We start from the raw sequence: 18150 nt of genomic DNA, 5'->3' as shown, positions 1-18150 counted from the left end.
CCTGGTAGCTTAAACTCATGATGGGCGTGTGAGTGTGCATCCCAAGATCCCAAGAGAATGGAGGAGAAGGGATAGCCACGTGGCCATACCCCCAGGGGGGTGACTTCTTGCTCTATATCTCTCTGTCTCTCTCTGTCTTTCTGGCGAGCACATGTGACCTATAGCAAAACCTCTCAAAAAAAAAAAAAAATGGCATAGGACCAGCTATGTTGCTGGACTCTCATGTAGTCAACCGCATAATGGTTACCTCACTGGACTCTCTCATGGTGGTTTGAGTCCCAGACCCAGTGACTTGAAACTCACACTGGGCACGTGTGCATGTGTGCCCAAGATCCTGAGAGGAGAGTGGAGGAGAAGGGATTGCCGTATGGCTATCCCCCCGGCGGGTGATTTCTCACTTTCTGTCTCTCTATGTCTCTCTGTCTCTTTGGTGAGTGTACACATCCTATTGCGAAAATATCTCTCTAAAAAAAAGTTAAGATAACTCAAGATTATTTACAAAAGCATGGTGGTAAAGAAACCACAAAAAATAGCACTGTTCCCCAATGGGCCAGTAATAACATGACTGCCACTATTCCTAGACATGATGCGGCAAGGAGAGGGGACAGCTACTATGATAGAATTAGGAAAAAGATGCATGTAGGTAGATGAAGGCAGCCTGAGAAGAGCTGTGACCTTCTTTACAAGAACATAGCCATCCGAGAAGATCCTGCAGGGAGGGAGGTAGAAGAATCCTTATTTCTCTCACTATTTTCTCTTTTACCAACTCCCTTTCAGAGCTTCTCATTGGTTAAATCCAATGGGAAGTCAAAGGAAAAGAAATCCTTTAATTTGTCCATATAGGTTAATATCCTCGAACTGAATGGAAAAGGAGTGGGTGTATACCTAAAGCACGAAGCAGAAGACATCCAGCATAGCTATCATGCTTCAGGCATCAGATCCTCACACAACCACTTCTAGTGACAAGAAGTGTCTTTATTATTTCTACTACTCTTTTAAAGAGATGGAAGCTTTCTTGAAAGCTTCTCCAAGGATTGTCTCATAGATCTCGTTTTCTAGGTCTGGCTTATATGCCCAGGGTTCTAGCTACAAAGGAGCCCAGGAAACTAAGTATTGGTCACAGGAACTGGAGTAAGGAAATGTGCAGAAAATCACTGTTGGGTAGGCAATTAATGTTATAAGAAAATACATTTTATTGAAATTTTAAAAATTCTCATCAATGAGTAATATTATATGACTAGCCATATCAAGTGTGGCAAGGGAGTGGAATAACCAGAACTTTTATAAATTGCTGCTCGAAATGTAAAATGATACAGCCACTCTAGAAAATAATATAGAATTTTCTTAAAGACCTTGATTGCATGAGATATTGCAATCAAGCAATTCCACTTGTATTTATTCGCCTAATAGAAAGGGAGGCATATGTTAGTACAAAGGCTATCCACAGATGTTCATGGTAGCCTTATTTATAATAGCCCCAAATCGGAAAAAAACCACAAATGTTAGTGAATGAATCAGCAAATTATGGTATGTTCATACAAGAAAATACAATTCAGCAATAAAGGAAATTTATTATTGATGCACATAACATGGATGAACCTCAAGATAACTGTGTTCAATGAAAGAAATTAGACAAAGAAGAGTATACTATTGCCTAGAGGTTGGGAATAAGGAAGAGGCAGGTGAGGGCATGTAAAGGGCCACAAGGAAACTTTGAGGGTGATGGACATATCTATCTTGTTGTGATGGTTTCCGAGTTCTACACAGCCACTTCTCACTCAATGACCTCTCTCCCTAATGACTGCTCAGACTTATGACCAGTTCTCTAGTGCAGAGTACCCCTTCTCGGCCTTTGTCTCATTTCCACAGCCGGTTCGTATTCACTGTACAAAGTGTTGGCAATCACGCACGATTACATTATTTCATGTATAAAGTTGGACTTTATTGTGCATCTATAGTTTTCAAAATAAATAAAAATGATCATGCTAGATTTATGTTATCATGTTGTGGTATGTCTTGTCACTTTCTGGTGCTTATCTAATATATATGTTTGGCATGGGTAGAATTACATTATTCCAGTGTGGTGTCTATTGAAAATACGTACCCTGTAGTGCCATGACATACCACGAGACACCTGCCCCTCCTTTATCAACTCATTCACTTAGCTGTAGAAACGGAACTTGGCTGTTAAGTGAGGAATGCCTGTACATATATCAAAACAGGTCACAGCTTACATTTTAAATCCATTAAAGTACAGACATTAAATAAGTATATAAAGTTGAATATATGTCCATTTACATTTCCCCAGAGCTGATTTTTTTTTAAAAAAAGAAGTTAATCTAATAGAAAAAAAATCTATAAACAAATACTTAGAAACTTTTAAATGAACACATTATGTAAGCCAAGGCATTCTTTTGTGGTTATCGTAAGTCTTGTTTCATAGCCAGGTCCGAGTAAAGCGGGTCAGTTTCCACACTGCAGAATTCTCAGTATGAGCCGGTGACTCCCCAGCTTCAGGCCAGCAAGAGTTCTTTTATGCACTCACAGATACCAGCCCAGGGAGAAAAAAAATGCAGAAATTCTTTTTTTCTCTTTCTCCTTCCCTCTTTTTATTCCCTTCATCCTTCCTTCTATCATTCAAAATTCTGTGTAAAGTTTCTGTAGCATCCCTTATTTAAACATCAGCATCTTAGACCTGCGTTTTATACTTTTTTCTTCTGTTTCTTATTTCTTTTTCCTTTTTCATACATTCCAGATTCCCTCATATTTATATGTCAATGTTTTTATTGGGTTTTTTTTACTTCTATTAATTTAAATTTCTATTAATTTTACTTTCCAGAGGCTCATTTTTTTCCTCTTTGAATACTGCTTTGGAAAAAAAGTTATCTGTTCTTGTTTCATAGCGGTAGTAGTTTCCTTATAATGCTAATAGTTATTAAGTATAGTGGCTTTTTTTTTTTTCCTCTTCAAGTTCTTCTCTCCTTTCTTTTTCTCTCTGTTTTTTTTTTTCTAGATAGTTTTGATTTTGTGTGTTTGTTTTGAACTCTACCTTTCTCTATAATTTTCTGTTGTCTGATTCATGACAGTCCATATTTAAGAATGACTGTTTTAAAGAGACTGATTGGAAGGTTGCTATGTGAGATTACCTGGGGTGTTTACTTCAGGGAGCTGATAAGACCATCTGTATGAAGAACCTCAAATGTCATATTTGTTGTCTTCCGTTTTGCAGCAGTCTACTTCCCCAGGGGAGGCTCTCCCGGTCCTTTCGTGGATTCCTCTGTCCTGGGAATCACAAAGGGGAATTTGGTCAGAGATTGCATGGATCATATTCAGGTATTTATATATGCTTTCTATTCTCAGTGTATAGAACCACAGACCTCACACTCTCTACAGAGACTCTGTGTTATCATCTCTAGGAAGTAAAACTTCAGTTGTTTATGTTACTGAAAGAGGAGCAGATGCCTGGGTCTGAGAGGCTGGGAAGGAGACGGGACTGTTGTACTCTTCATGTTCCTCATAAGAGTCTTGCTTACCAGTAGAGGAGCTGAGACCCTGGGGCTGCTGCAATACAAACTGTGCTAGATTTTAGCTTTCTCTACTTTCAGTTTATGGTTCCATTTTTTTTAATTCAGGTCTGCAAAGTCCTTTCCTAGTTATTGATTTGTTTTCCGACTTGAAAAATACTATTGCTGTTGTCTCCTCTTTAAATCACCCCCATTTGTGTTTATGCCTTATGAGATGCCATTTTGATGATCAGATGTAGCTTCAGAAGAGAAGAAAATCCATATGTGTACATAGAGACAGATAAATAGAGAGAGAGATAGACATGATTGTATAATGGTGTTGGTAGGATTAAACACATATTTTGTGGAGGTGGAAGCCCAAACCTATCCTAGACCCTTGCCTCATGTTGTGTTTATGGTGAAAATGCAGAATTTTTGATGTATTTACCTGGATACATTTCCATAATATTCTCAACTTACTGTTACATAATCAGATGACTCTTCAGAATCATTTGGGTATATTCTTATTACAGAACTATTACCTTTTCACTAAAGGCCACACATTCTAAAACAACTCATCTGGTAAATGTCTCTCGCCAACTAATATTTTGCCACATTTCCAGTGGCTTTGGAATCATTAAAGCCTAATTTACTGAATTATCTTGAGCTGACTCATAGTAAAGTATTTAAAACCAATAAAGATACACAGAAAACCTGCCATCAAGGACAGAGGTGACTTCGGAGATTCTGCGAGTGAAGAGTCCTGTGAATTTATATACATAAACCAAATGAGGTTGTTTATGAGAAACTTGTTCTCAAAGTTAGTAAAGACTTCAGGCTGGAACGTGGCTGCTGATGGAAAATGCACAAGTAGATGTAAATGTAATTCAGCCATTAAAATCTAAACCCATAAAAGCGAGGAAACTCACAGTTAAAGGAGGAAATGGGTTGTGCAGCGCTTTCTCCAGCCGAGAGGCACAATGGGGTGCATTAAGGAATTGGAGGAACCCCATAGTGTGAGGCGTTCAAGGCATTTCTCATGTTTCATCCCTAACTTGCAGACTTCTGAGCATTTATGGACTTGAATTTTCATCATAAAGTACTATCTTTCAGGAAGTGGTTAGAAACGAAAGAAACTTGTGTGATTTTTTTTTTTTTTTCCGTCGTGACTATCACGAAGCTGGGGATAGAGGTAGAAGGGTGGGTTCATATCACATGAGAGAACTTTGCGCTAGTAACGAAACAGCAATGTCCTGGCTAAATGTTCCTCCGGGGTTTCAGGCACACGTGAAGCCTGCGTGCAGGCCTCAGTGCAGGCGAAACTCAAGGGCAGAGCCTCAGTGTAACCCAGTACGCTCTGTTCAGCCCGGATGTACCGAGTGTGATTTCTTATCAACATGAGAGCTATTTGGAACAATGGAAAATTGTTTTCCATTTCTACTTCTCTCAACTATGGGAAAATAAAATCTTTATTTCACTTTGTATGAGTGGGTAGTTGGTGGTAAATAGAAAAACTCAAAAATACTGACGTGGTAATACGCAGCTTGCGTGTATTTTATGGTGTCGACAAAACCTCATTTTAAATATACATTTTTAAATTGGCTTCATCTTGACTTGAGTTTTTAGATAATTTAGTGAATATAATAGCTCATCTGAAGGGCAGAGCCGTCTTAAAATGGGCATCCTTGAGGAAATATTTCCAGTGCTTGTCAAGACTGTCGTGAGGACACACAGAATACATACGTGATTGTGCATGAACTACATTCTAGAGAAGAAAATTCTAAATCTCTTTTTTGACTTTTTTCTTTCAAACAAAATGTTATCAAACACACTTAAATGTTTCCCATTTCAATTTAAAATTAGTCAGGATAAGAAGACCAAAACCAGATGGAGAAGGAGGGTTGACATTGTGAATGAAAACCAGGTAGCTTATTGATGTCACGTGCATAGGCACATTTTTAATAAGCCAAGAGGCCTGTATTGGCCACCATCCTGATCATTCACATGTGGCTATCTGCATTTAAGATCTTAAAAATGACTCCACCCCTATCATCTACACCAAGAGAAAAATGTTTATAATAATACATATATTGACTTCTGCTTTCTAGTCAATAACAAGATTTATTGTCCCACTCCTCAGTCAATTTTAACCTCTTTGGGTCAACAAATCTTGATATTGATCTCAACAGAAGTCAATACCTGCTTATTACTTACCTCCACATTTAGACACCTACCGACAATTCTTATGGGCATTCTCTTGACAGGGAAAGGTGAATACTCGCTGTCTGCTTTCTATATGAGATGCATTTCTGCGGGCTTCAAATGTAATGTCACTTTTGTGAGCTTACGCTAGATCTAGTTACAAAATGAATTGAAGAAAACAGACAGATGGGTTCCAACATCTGCAATTATAAGCTAGAAAGAAGGTTAGTATTCTCTGATAATTTCCTAAATAATAAAGTAATGTGTGTGTATGTGTGTGTGTGTGTGTGTGTGTGTGTGTGTGTGTGTTTGGGGAAGTATGTGTTTTTTTTGGTGTGTTCTGATGTTTATTATGTTTGTTTTAGACGGGGTATCAATCTCACTGTGTTATGATCTTTCTGCCTCAGCCTCCCTCTCTGGTATTACAGGTACATGCTGCTCCTTTTAACCTTTCAGGGTGGGTCAGAAATAGAACCGAAGCCTCCCATGTGGTCTCAGCCTGCCAGAAAGCATCCAGTGTATGCTACCATGCTGGTCCTAAAATGATGATCTTTTAAATTAATCATTTTCTAGCCATTTTCTATATCAAAGATAATTGGGCAACATGGTATTTTTCATTCTCCAAAGAAAACATGCAAGAAGTACTTTTAACAGTGAAACCTTACTATGACATTATAAAGGTAAAAATTCTAGAGTATTTCAAATACTTTTGAAAACAAGAAAAGCAAACTGGTCATACATTCCAGCAATTACCCAAATGTCTGCCAACTTCTAACATCTAAAGGCTGAGATATTTGAAATGTGTAAGTTCTATCCAAGTCAAAGATATTCTAGGTTAGATAACTAAGCAGCTTTCCGGAAGGGATTTCTATTTATTTGTTTGTTTGCTTGGCAACGGAAAAGAAATGAAGATCAAGGAAACAGCCTTGCCTGGAGTTTTTAATGAATGTGAGACAAGACCTACCTAAGGCAATTATTAAACCATCCCCCAAAGTTGTTTGTTCGCTTACAAAGATAGGTCTGGCTCCATAAGACCTCTAGCTGTAAAACAGCATCATCAGCTTTCTTGCCAACCTCACCTGTTGAAATATTAAAAAGTGTGTGTGGGGGGGAGAGGGGGGACACAGAAAAGACCAATATATACAAACCCACAGGCAGACAAAGCAAAATACACTCAAGGCTGTAAGGAATTAATTTTTCAAATTCAATACATAAACTGCCATTGCATACCTACGTGAAAATGCTTAAAATTAGAATTCAGAAAGATGTATCTTTTGTGCTTCTCTTGAAATGTTTTGCTTTCTCTGGATTGACTCACACATATCATAAAGCCTACATTTAAAACTTATGTCTGGCTGCAGGCAAAATGCCAATAAATAATAACAACAAAAATGGAGGGAAGAAAGAGATGAATGGAGCCAGATGATGCAGATCACTTTATCACTAGACCCAGTTTGCTGCTGCAGTTCTTTCTCTTTTCCAGATAATACAGTTGAGAGTCACATGTGAAGGAACTGAAAATGGAATATCAAGGGGCCAAAAAGCCATACTGAAGTACATAAATGTGTGTTAATTCTGAATAAGTGTAAGCACCACGTTGCTTTCTTTCGGAAGATGTTATGGAATAACCAATACAATTTCATTACATATTTTCACTTAACTATTTATTAATCTCTCTGTGTTTCTGTTCCTCAAATCTCTCTCCAGTTTTTCCTAACTCAGTGATTCTCCTCATTTAGAATTTCACATAGCTTTTTATTTAATTCATATGTTGAATATGCAATGCCCAATTTATAAATTCTGTTTATTCCTTTTCTTTTGCCAAAGAGAGACAGAGAAACCGAGAAAGGGGAAGAGAGAGAAAAAGCATTTCCAAATGGCCATGATCACACTGCAATCCCTTCTCTTTCATTTTTTCCTCCTGTTGGGATTGGGGCACACATGCACATGTACCTAGCGTGTTTTACAAGTCACCAGAGACTGGGGTTCCACAAACAGTCTGCTATGTGTTTTCTGGCTTCTTTAACCACTAGGCTATGGAGTTGGCCCCTACTGATTCCTTTTTGAAAAATAATTCTTTCTTTTCATACTTATTTTCACACTTGTAGAGGTCCCTATCAGTATGTATATAGACCAATAAGCTAAGCCAAATTTATTTTGCCATATTTATTCTTTTCTCCATCTACTGTCCAAAGCGCCTGACATATCACCACCTGAAAATGCTTACTGAACTATGTCGTGAGTCTACCAATAAATAAATATTCGTTGAACAGTTCCTGGGCCTAAGCACAATGGATGGGTGGAAGTAATGAAGGGAGTCATGGGAAGAGAAGAATTTATAGCCAAAGATATTTTAAACAAGGTCTCTGCCTCTACCAGTTAATATTTTAGCTGAAATGCTTAATGCAATAAGCTAAATAGCTTAATGCAGCAATGCACATACATGCAAATAGGTAAATACATGACATGACATTTGCCATTTCAAATTCCTGAGATGACTTCTCTTACCTGATTTACAGTTCAGAAATGTATCCTAGTGGTAGCTTGAAAAGAAATCACTATACACATGTATTAATCTTTATAATCCCCCTACTTGTGATCATCTCAGCACTTTGCTCTTTCCCACATGTTTCTGTTACAATAACCAATTTTGCAATGGCAGCAGCCATGTGCACTAGTAGCTAATGCCACCGTCTGCTCTTTCCTTGCTTATGCTTAAAAGAGTAGCTCTATCAGCTTAGGCTGATCTATGACCACATGGCTAGAGACATTATGGAAGGAAACTTCTGCAGGAAATTCTATGGGAACTATTGGCCCAGACCAATATTTATTCACTGCTATTGATCTACAAGTCATCTCTCCATCAGTGTTCTGTTAGGTTATTGGGAAAGTCATGGTTTTCTAGGCAAAAATGCATCGTGACTGTCCTGATGGCCTAATATTTTCTGGGTTTCCTTTTTTCTTTTTTTTTTTGTCTTCATATTAGAAATGGGGCCCAGGTTCTTAAGTGCAAGACAGATAAATGGAATATTGTGAGATTTTGATAGCCTATCAGAACTGTTTCAATTTGGTCTAAGATTTCAATGGTGATTTAGCATTCCTGTCTTTTTTTTTTTTTTTTTTTGAGTTTGGTGTTTCCTCTGTTTAAAAGATAATTGAGATAGTTCTGTGTACAAGACTTTCTTTTTTTGGGGGGGGGCTCTGACCCATTGTCAAAGATTTTAGAGATATAACCTCTTAGCATCCATATTTTTTATCATACATTTTTTATTATACCTTATGCCTCTGCCCCTTCTCAGGGGTTAGAACCCAAATCAGCCTGGGTCTTTGAACCTTTTCCTTGAGATGCTTAATTTCAGAGTGATGGTTTTGGCATTCTCTCCTATAACAAAAAATGTTAAATGTAAATTACTCTGAGGACTCAGCTTAATTTTATGCCATAAAATTCAACTATTTTACACAGAGGTAAAAAAAAATGGAACAGGTGAATAAAGAGCACATTTACTACAGGTAACAAAAATTCCGATACTCTTTTCTTCTATAACTTCAGTAGTTCCTGGGACTACCTGAATCATTGTGATTTTAATATTTAAGATTTTCCTTAAATCCTATGGGATATTCCATTATTCTCCCAATAAATTCTTCTAAACTTTTCAAGCTGGATTTCTGTCATTTACATGTGTGTGCATGGCCAAAATTCCAAGAAGAGAATAGAGGAGAAGGGATTGTGGTGTGGCCAATCCCCCTGGGGGAGGGGGGAATTCTTAGTTTCCCTTTCACTGTCTCTCTCCTCTCCAGCAAGCACATGCACATGTGCCCTATGGCAGAAACCTAACCAAAAAAAGAAAAAAAGAATTCAGAATTATATTAAGGAAACTCGGTAAGATACAAGAAAATACACAGGCAGCTCAATGAAATCAGAAAAACAATCCAAGACCAGAATGAGAATTCAGTAAAGATATAGAAGTCATGAAAAAGAACCAAAGAAGGGCCAAACTATGAGCTGTGATTAAGGTGACTGGATTGCACATGAACAATCATTTGGTTCCAGTCCAATACCCAGCAGCTTGAACTATATGCCAAGCACATGTGCATGCATGACCAAAATACTGAAAAGAATGGAGAAATGGAGAAGAAGGGAGTGTGTTTGACTATATCACATGGGACTCAGGTTACTTTCTTACCCTCTCTCTTTCAGGTGAGCACATGTGCCCTCTGGCAAAAAGGAAAAGGAAAAGAACCCCCAAATAGAAATCCTTCACCTGCAGAATGCAATATATAAATGGGACCAGCAGATGGCATAATGGTTATGTCACTGGAGCTGGAATCCACATAGCTGGCCGTGGTTCAAGTTCTAGCCCCAGAGGTGTGAAACATGTACTGGTTTGTGTGAATGCATTTCCAGAATCTCAAGAGGATTGAAAAAATGGAAGTAAAGTTAACTGAGATATGACCATGCCCTGAGAGAGTGATTAGGGAGTGATCTCTCTCTCTCTCTCTCTCTCTCTGGCACAAGCAACCTCAGCCAATTAAATATAACAACAGAAAAGATACTCCATGGAAATCAACACTAAAACCAAGCTTGGAGACACCATATTTATATAAAATAAAATAGACTTTAAGTCAAAAACTACAAAATTAGATAAAAATCATTATAAAGTGATAAAGGGATTAATTCAGCAAGACAACATCGTAGTTATAAATATATATGCACCTAACACCAGAGTATCCAAATATACAAAATGAATATTATTAGATATAAATGGAGAAACAGACTCCAGGATGATAATAGTTGGAGGGCTCAACACCTTATTCTTCTACAGGACAGATCGTTTAGACAGAAAACTAGGCAAGACGCATTGGATTTAAATAGCAGTATCGACTAAATGGACCCAACAGATAGTGAATCCAAGAGTTGCAGAATACACATTATTCTCATTAGCACATAGAACATTCTTCAGAACAGAACACATTTAGGTCATAAAACAAATCTCAACAAATTTTTAAAATAAAATTGATATCTAGAATGTTTTCTGACCACGATGCAACAAAACTAGAAATCAACCTCAGGAGAGGCTTCGGAAACTGTACAAATGCATGGAAATGAAACAAGATTGTTCCTTAATAGCCACTGAGTCTATGAAGATATTATGAAAAATATTTACAACTTTCTCGAAACAAGTGAAAATGGAAACAGCATATCCAGATCTGTGGGATGCAAAAAAAAGTAGTACTGGGAACCAGCAGTTAGCATAATGGCTATGTCGCTCAACTCCCATGTAGTCGACCGCAGTTTGAGTCCCAGACTCAGTGGCTTAAAACTCACACCAGGCACATGTGCATGCGTGCCCAAGATCCCGAGAGGAGAATGGAGGAGAAGCGATTGCGGCATGACCATCCCCCCTGGGGGGTGATTTCTCGCTTTCTGTCTCTGTGTCTCTCTCTGTCTGTCTGGCAAGCGCACGTGCCCTATAGCAAAAACCTCTCAAAAAAAAAAAAAGAAAGAAAGAAAGAAATAGAAAGGTTTTAGATGAACCACCTAACAATGCATCTCAAGCAACTAGAAAAATAAAAGCAAACCAAATGTCCAATTAGTAAAAAGAAACAAATGATAGAGAAATAAGTAAAATTGACACTGAAATGTTGGGGTTTTGATTAAAATTGAGAAATCATTCACTAGATTAAAAAAAGAGAGAGACCGAGAGAGAGACAAGTCCCAAACACATGAAATCAGAAACAAAGTGCTGTATGTAATTCGTGACATTACAATGGAGATCACAAAAATACAAAAAATCATTAAAGACTGTTTCAACAACTACACTCTAATAAATTGGGAAACCTAAAGGAAATAGATAAATTTCTTGACAAATACAACTTTCCAAGATTAAATAAGTAAGAAATAAAAAATCGGAATACTACAATAATGAGTAACAATATTAAATCAATAACCAAACTTCTTCCAATAAAGCAAGCCCAGGACCAGAGAACTTCACTGCTGGATTCTACTAAACTTTAAAAAAGAGAGAAAAACAAAACAAACAACAACAACAAAAAAAAACCCCACAACCAATTCTTCTCATATTCTCCAAAAATGTTTTAAAGAAAAAGGAATTATTCCAACTCATTTTCCAAGGCCAGCATTATCCTCATCCCAAAACCAGACAAACACAAAACAAAAAATAAAAAAGTGAAGAAAAATATCTCTAATGAACATAGATGTAATAGTCTCCAAGAAAATATTTGCAAATCAAATCCAACAGTTTATCAAAAAATAATACAGAATGTTGGACAAAACTTTATGACCACCTTAATAGATGCAGAAAAAGCATTTGATAAAATTCAACATCCTTTAATAATAAAAACTCTCAATAAAGTAGGAATAAAAAGAATGTACATGGACACAATAAAGGCCATTTATGAGAAACCCACAGCAAATAGTATACTGAATCGAGTAAAGTTGAAAGCTTTTAGTCTAAAAATTAGGATGAGACAAAGATGCCCACTTTCACTATTCCTATTCAACATAGGACTAGAAATTCTCACAAAGAACAATTAAAAAAGAGAAAGAAATAAAGTGGATTCAAATTGGAAAGGAGGTAATCAACCTGCCCTTTTTTCAGGCAATATAATCTTACATATGGAAAAACCTAAAGACTCCACCAAAAAACTCTTAGCATAAATAAACAAATTCAGTAAAGTTGTAAGATACAACATTAACACACCAAAGTCAGTATCATTTCTATATAACAATCATGAACGAGCTGAAAAAGAAATAAAAAAATCTAATTCCAGTTATGATAGCTTCAAAAAATGAAATAAAATGCCTGTGAATAAATTTAACCAAGGAGGTGAAAGAACTCTATGATAATAACTATAATGCACTAATAAAAAAATAAAAAAGACACAAAAAATTGGCAAGTAGCCATATGCTTAAAATGTCCATATCATCCAAAGCAATCCATAGGTTTAATATACTCTCTGTCAAAATATCAATGACATTCTTCACAAGGATTGAGAAAAACATTCTAAAATATGTGTGAAACCACAAAAGACCCTGCATAAACATAGCAAGCTTGAGTAAAAGAACAGAGTTGAGGGCATCACACTGCCTAACCCCAAAACATATTATGAAACTATAGTGACCAAAGCAGCATTGTTCCGGCATATAAACAGATGTTTGCATCAATGGGACTGAATAAAGAACCCAGAAATAAAAACATGTATCTACAGCCAATTGATTTGACAAGGACTCAAAAACAGACATTGAGGAAAGCACAGTCTTCAATAAGTTTTGCTGGGAAAACTGAATATTCACATGTAGAAGCACAATACTAGGCCCTTCTCTCTCAGCATATACATAAATCCACTCAGAATAAAGACTTAAATGTATGCCCTGAAACTATGGCAGTGATAGAAGAAAACAAAGGAGATGCTTAGGATATAGTTCTAGGCAAAAAGACATCAAAAGGACAGGCAGCAAAAGTAAAAATAGGCAAATAGACTATATTAAACTTAAATACTTCTGTGTAGAAAAAGACACAATCAATACAGTGATGAGACAACACACAGAACGGGAGAAAATATTTGCAAACTATTCATCTGGTAACATATCGATAACTAGGATGTACCAGGAAATCAATTCAACAACAAGAAAACAAACTAATTAAAAAATAGGCAGATGGTCATAAGACGGCATGGGTGTTAAGATGGGTAGATCTCACATGGCCAACTTTGTTATTTGAGTCCTGGACCCAGCAGCTTGAATATCACTCTGGAATGTGTATGCATGCATGCCCAAAATCCCAAGAGGAGAGTGGAGGAGAAGGGATTGTAGCATGGTCATCACCCGGGGGGTGATTTATTTCTCTCTCTCTCTCTCTCTCTCTCTCTCTGTGTGTGTGTGTGTGTGTGTGTGTATGTATGTCTTTCAAGTGAAAGCCTGTACCCTATACTGAAACTGAAACAAAACAAAAAAAGCAAATGATCTGAATCTACATTTCTCAAATAAAAAAAAATGGCCAGCATATATGTGAGTAAATGTTTAATAGCACTAATCATCAGAGAAATGCACATTGAAACCATTGCACCCTAGTTAGAATAGTTATTACCAAAACAACAAAGAATAGGGGCCAGTAGGTGGCATGGTGGTTAAGGCACTGGACTCTCACATGGTCGACTGCGGTTCAAGTCCTGAACTTGGCGGCTTACTTTCTCACTTTCTTTTTCTCAGTCTCTCTCTGTCTCTAGTGTGTGCATGTGCCCTACAGCAAATTAATAATAATAATAAGTGAAATTCAATAAATAATTCTAAAAAAAAAACAGCAAAGAACAAAAAATATCATCAATGATGTGGAGAAAAGAGAACTCTTATGCACTGTTAGTGGGAGCAAGAATTAATACAACCATTACAGAAATCAGTATGAGACTCCTCCAAAAATGAAGATTAGAACTAATATATAATCCAGTCATTTCACTACTGGGCATATCTCCAAAGGAAAGGCAATCTATACATCAAAAAAAAAAAAAATCTGTACTCTCCTACTTATTGCAGTACTATTCATTAATAGCCATATATGGAATCAACCTGGGTGTCAATCAACAGATCAATAATTAAAGAAAATGTGTTATATACACAAAATCAGATACTATCAGTCATACAAAAAGTTGGAAACCTGTCATTCATGGCAAGATGGATGAGTCTGTAGGAGAACATTATGTTAAGTAAAATAAACAAGGCACAGAGAAAGAAATACTGCATATTCTCATTCATATCTGGAAGATAAAAAGTTTATCTCCTGGAAGTAGAGAGCAGAATAGTAGTTACTAAACTTGGAAGAGTAGCAAATGGGAGAGATTGAGAGAACTTCATCGATGAATAGACAATTACAAGTAGATGAGAGGAATAAATTCTAAATTGCAAATAACACTGTAGAGTAACTACAAGTAACAAACATTTATTGTGTATTTCAAAAAGTCACAAGAGAAAACTGAATGTCCTAACACAAAAAAGGATAAATGAGGTGATAGATTTAAGTACCCTGATTTGCTCATTGCACATATGTATTAAAATATTATGCTGTATTCCATAAATGTGTATAGTTATTATTTGTTAATTTACTGTAACAATAAAAATGTATAATTTATTTCATAGTATGTGTGGGGTTTGTATTTTGATGTTCTCATTTCTGCAAAAGAGTTCAAAAAATGCCTTCCAATAGGGTTGAGTAGTTAGAGAAGAAGACAATCCAACATCTGTAGTTGTTCATTCTCTGAGGTTTTTTTTAAAAAAGAATTATTTATTTATTTATTTCCATTTGTTATTTTTTTTTTCCCTTTATTTGGCGAGAGAGAGGGGGAGAGAGAGAGAGAGAGAGAAAGGGAAAGTGAGAAAGCAAGCCACCAGGTCCAGTACTTGAACCATGGTTGGCCATGTGGGAATCCAGCGCCCTTATCCAACACACCACCTGCTGGCCCTGATTCTCTGAGCTTTTAATGGATCAACAGTGCTTGCAGTTCTGTTTCTAGTTGAGGGGATTACTTTTGCTCCACAATGAGGGGTCATCTCTGTTATGGTGATTGCCTGAGGCCCCATTATTTTAGGGCAAGTCTCATGATACTGATGAGTGAGTAATGACTCACGAAGGAAGTCTAAACTAGGAACAAAAGTGCCTTTGCCTGTAGAAGCTAATACAATTCTGAAGTGCTTATGTTTGTGGTTTATGGCCTCTTCCTCATTGGGACTCGCCTTCCTTCTTTACACAAAATCTTCTTTGTAACCATTTTCCTATTAAAAGCACACTTTGTTCATATTTCACTATAGTTCAAAGGATGTGTTACTAAAGGAAAAGGGCAATGGTAGATTCAAAAATGAAATGGTATAAACAGGGTTTTCCTGGGGCCCAGACTCCACCAAATTTGGTCCAAGGTCTGACATATTCAAATTCCTTCCTGAAAAGAAATTTTGAACTTCTCGTACTCTTTTGTTTGTCTCAGTATTCATTGTTAGCTTAATGCAACATGTGAAAAATTGCTCTCAGTTCATTTCCAAGGTCAATTATAATAGTGCAAGATCCCTGATGTAGCCTAAAATACTATGAATATATATCATCTACTCTGATTTCTATTTTGTTGGGTTTTTCTTTTCAGTTCAAGGCTGTTTCTGAATATTATTTTCCTATTACATTATAATGTGTTTCATATTCAGAGTTTGTCTAAAGAGGACATTTGGCTAATGAAGTGAGATAATGGGGAATTAAATCGTTTTCAGTATGAAGAGAACAAAATTATTTACAGGGTATATTGCTGAGTAAGAAAAGAAAAGGAAAAGAAAAACCTTTTTTTTTCCTCATGAAAAAGACAAAATGATTATTAAATTCCTCAAATACAAAGTTATTTTCAACTTGCAATATGGTGTGGTCATATGGGATTTTCTAATTTAATGTTGACCATGTGAACATAGTCCTTTTATATTGAATGTGCTGGTATTAAATTAAACTTACACATGGCTGCCACAGTTTCTGATAATTAATGTGAACTTAGAGATAAAAATATGGTTCATCTACAAGCACATAAACTATCAAATTATGAATATATTTTTTCAGGAAGAATTATTTCATCCCAGTGCCATCAGCACTAAGAAAGGTAAATAGACCATGTGCCTTTTGATTTTTTTAAAGAATTATTTTATTTCTCTTTATTTATGTATTTTCATTTGACTAGAGAGGGACAGAGTGAGAGAGAGAAAGAGAGAGACAGACAGAGAGAGAGAGAGAGAGGGAAAATGAGAAAGCAAACTGCCAGGTCCGGGACTAGAACCATGGTCAGCCATGTGGGAGTCCAGTGCCCTTAACCACCATACCCCCTGCTGGCCCCATGTGCCTTTTGATTTTAAACACTAAGAATTGACTAAATATTGTTGGATATTAGAGCAGAACTTGTAGATAGTAAAAAATACATAAAATAAGCTATGTACTACTGATCACAATAAAGCTTGCCCGACCTCATTTTAATTGTTTTTGCCTTGATATAAGGAACTCTGTAATTTTGATTTCTGCTTGAATAGTTACAGTCCCCTCACTGATCCTCATCCTAAGGGGCAGTGTCACTTTCCTGAGATCTCTTTCTTCTAATAGCATAATTCTCAACTCTCCACAAAGACCTTTCATACTTCACATACGGGCTGATGCTCAGAGCATTGTTCCATAAGAAGAATCTATATATAAAGGTGTTTAATAACCACTCCTTTTTCTCCCTTTCATCATCAACTAAGATTAAAACCAACATTCTCACATTCCAAAATGCATCTTATTAACAAGAGCATGTCAAACAAAAATGAGTACACTGTATATCCATAGTCTTGGCGACATCTTTAATCTATCTGGAAGCAGTAAAAACTAACTTTGGATAATCAGATTTTGGTGGAGTGATTATAAAAAGTGACTCAATGAAAGAATTTGTTAGTATTTGCAGGGACATATTCTTAAACACTTACATATTTTGGTGATAACTGTCATAAAAATGTTTAAAAGCCTAAGGAATTGAAATGGCCCTAAAATAGAAGAAAGAAAAAAAGTTAAGGAACATGATTATTTAAGTTTTGATTATTGTCTGACTAAATATTCAATCGAGATAAACCCCAGCAATATTGCAAAGGGAGATAAACGGAGGGAAAAAAAAAAAAAACAACACATATAGACTTATGTATTTGGCAAAAAGATGACTGAAGTTAAAAACAAGAGTTCCTGGGAATTGTCTGATTTAAATTACATTTGCTCAATTAAATGCCACTAAATTAAAAAACAATGGAAAACAAAAAACTCCCCAAAATATGGGGCCAGCTGGTAGTGTAATGGTTAAGGAGGCTGATTCACATATGGCCAATGGGATGAGTTGAGTCCTGGACCTGGTGGTTTGAAAAACATGCCAGGCACATGTGCATACATGCCCAATTTCTCAAGATGAGAAATGCAGAAGGAATTACAGTGTGTCCATCTACCATCCGGATGCTTTCTCACTTTCCCTCTGGTGAAAAGATGCACTCTATAACAAACTGAAAAAGAGAGAAAGAAAGAAAGAAAAAGAGGAAGAGAAATAAACACAGGCAAGACAGTGGTGTAGTAGTAAAATACTATTTTCTGTCAGGCTGATCCACATAGAAAGGTTTTGGGTTCATGTCTGGAGACCTCCCTGAGCACATGCGTATGTGTGTGTCTGTGTTCCAAGGGTGGCTGAAGCTAGAGGTGGATTGCAGTGGCAAGACACTGTTAGGGGTGCCTGTCTATCTCTCTGTCTCTCTTTTGCACAGAAGACATTTTTAAATAGTGGAGTAGAATAAGGGCTATAGAACAAATATAGAACTAAATCTTATGTATTTCCTTATTTGAAAAGGAAGGCAATTATCTCCTATGTTTTGAGTGACACTACTCCCCAAGGTACTCTTGATGCT

This window comes from Tupaia chinensis, unplaced genomic scaffold (assembly GCF_000334495.1).
Source record: "Tupaia chinensis unplaced genomic scaffold, TupChi_1.0 Scaffold146687_1, whole genome shotgun sequence".
In the NCBI taxonomy this organism is placed as follows: Eukaryota; Metazoa; Chordata; class Mammalia; order Scandentia; family Tupaiidae; genus Tupaia; species Tupaia belangeri.
This window is presented reverse-complemented; position numbering follows the sequence as displayed.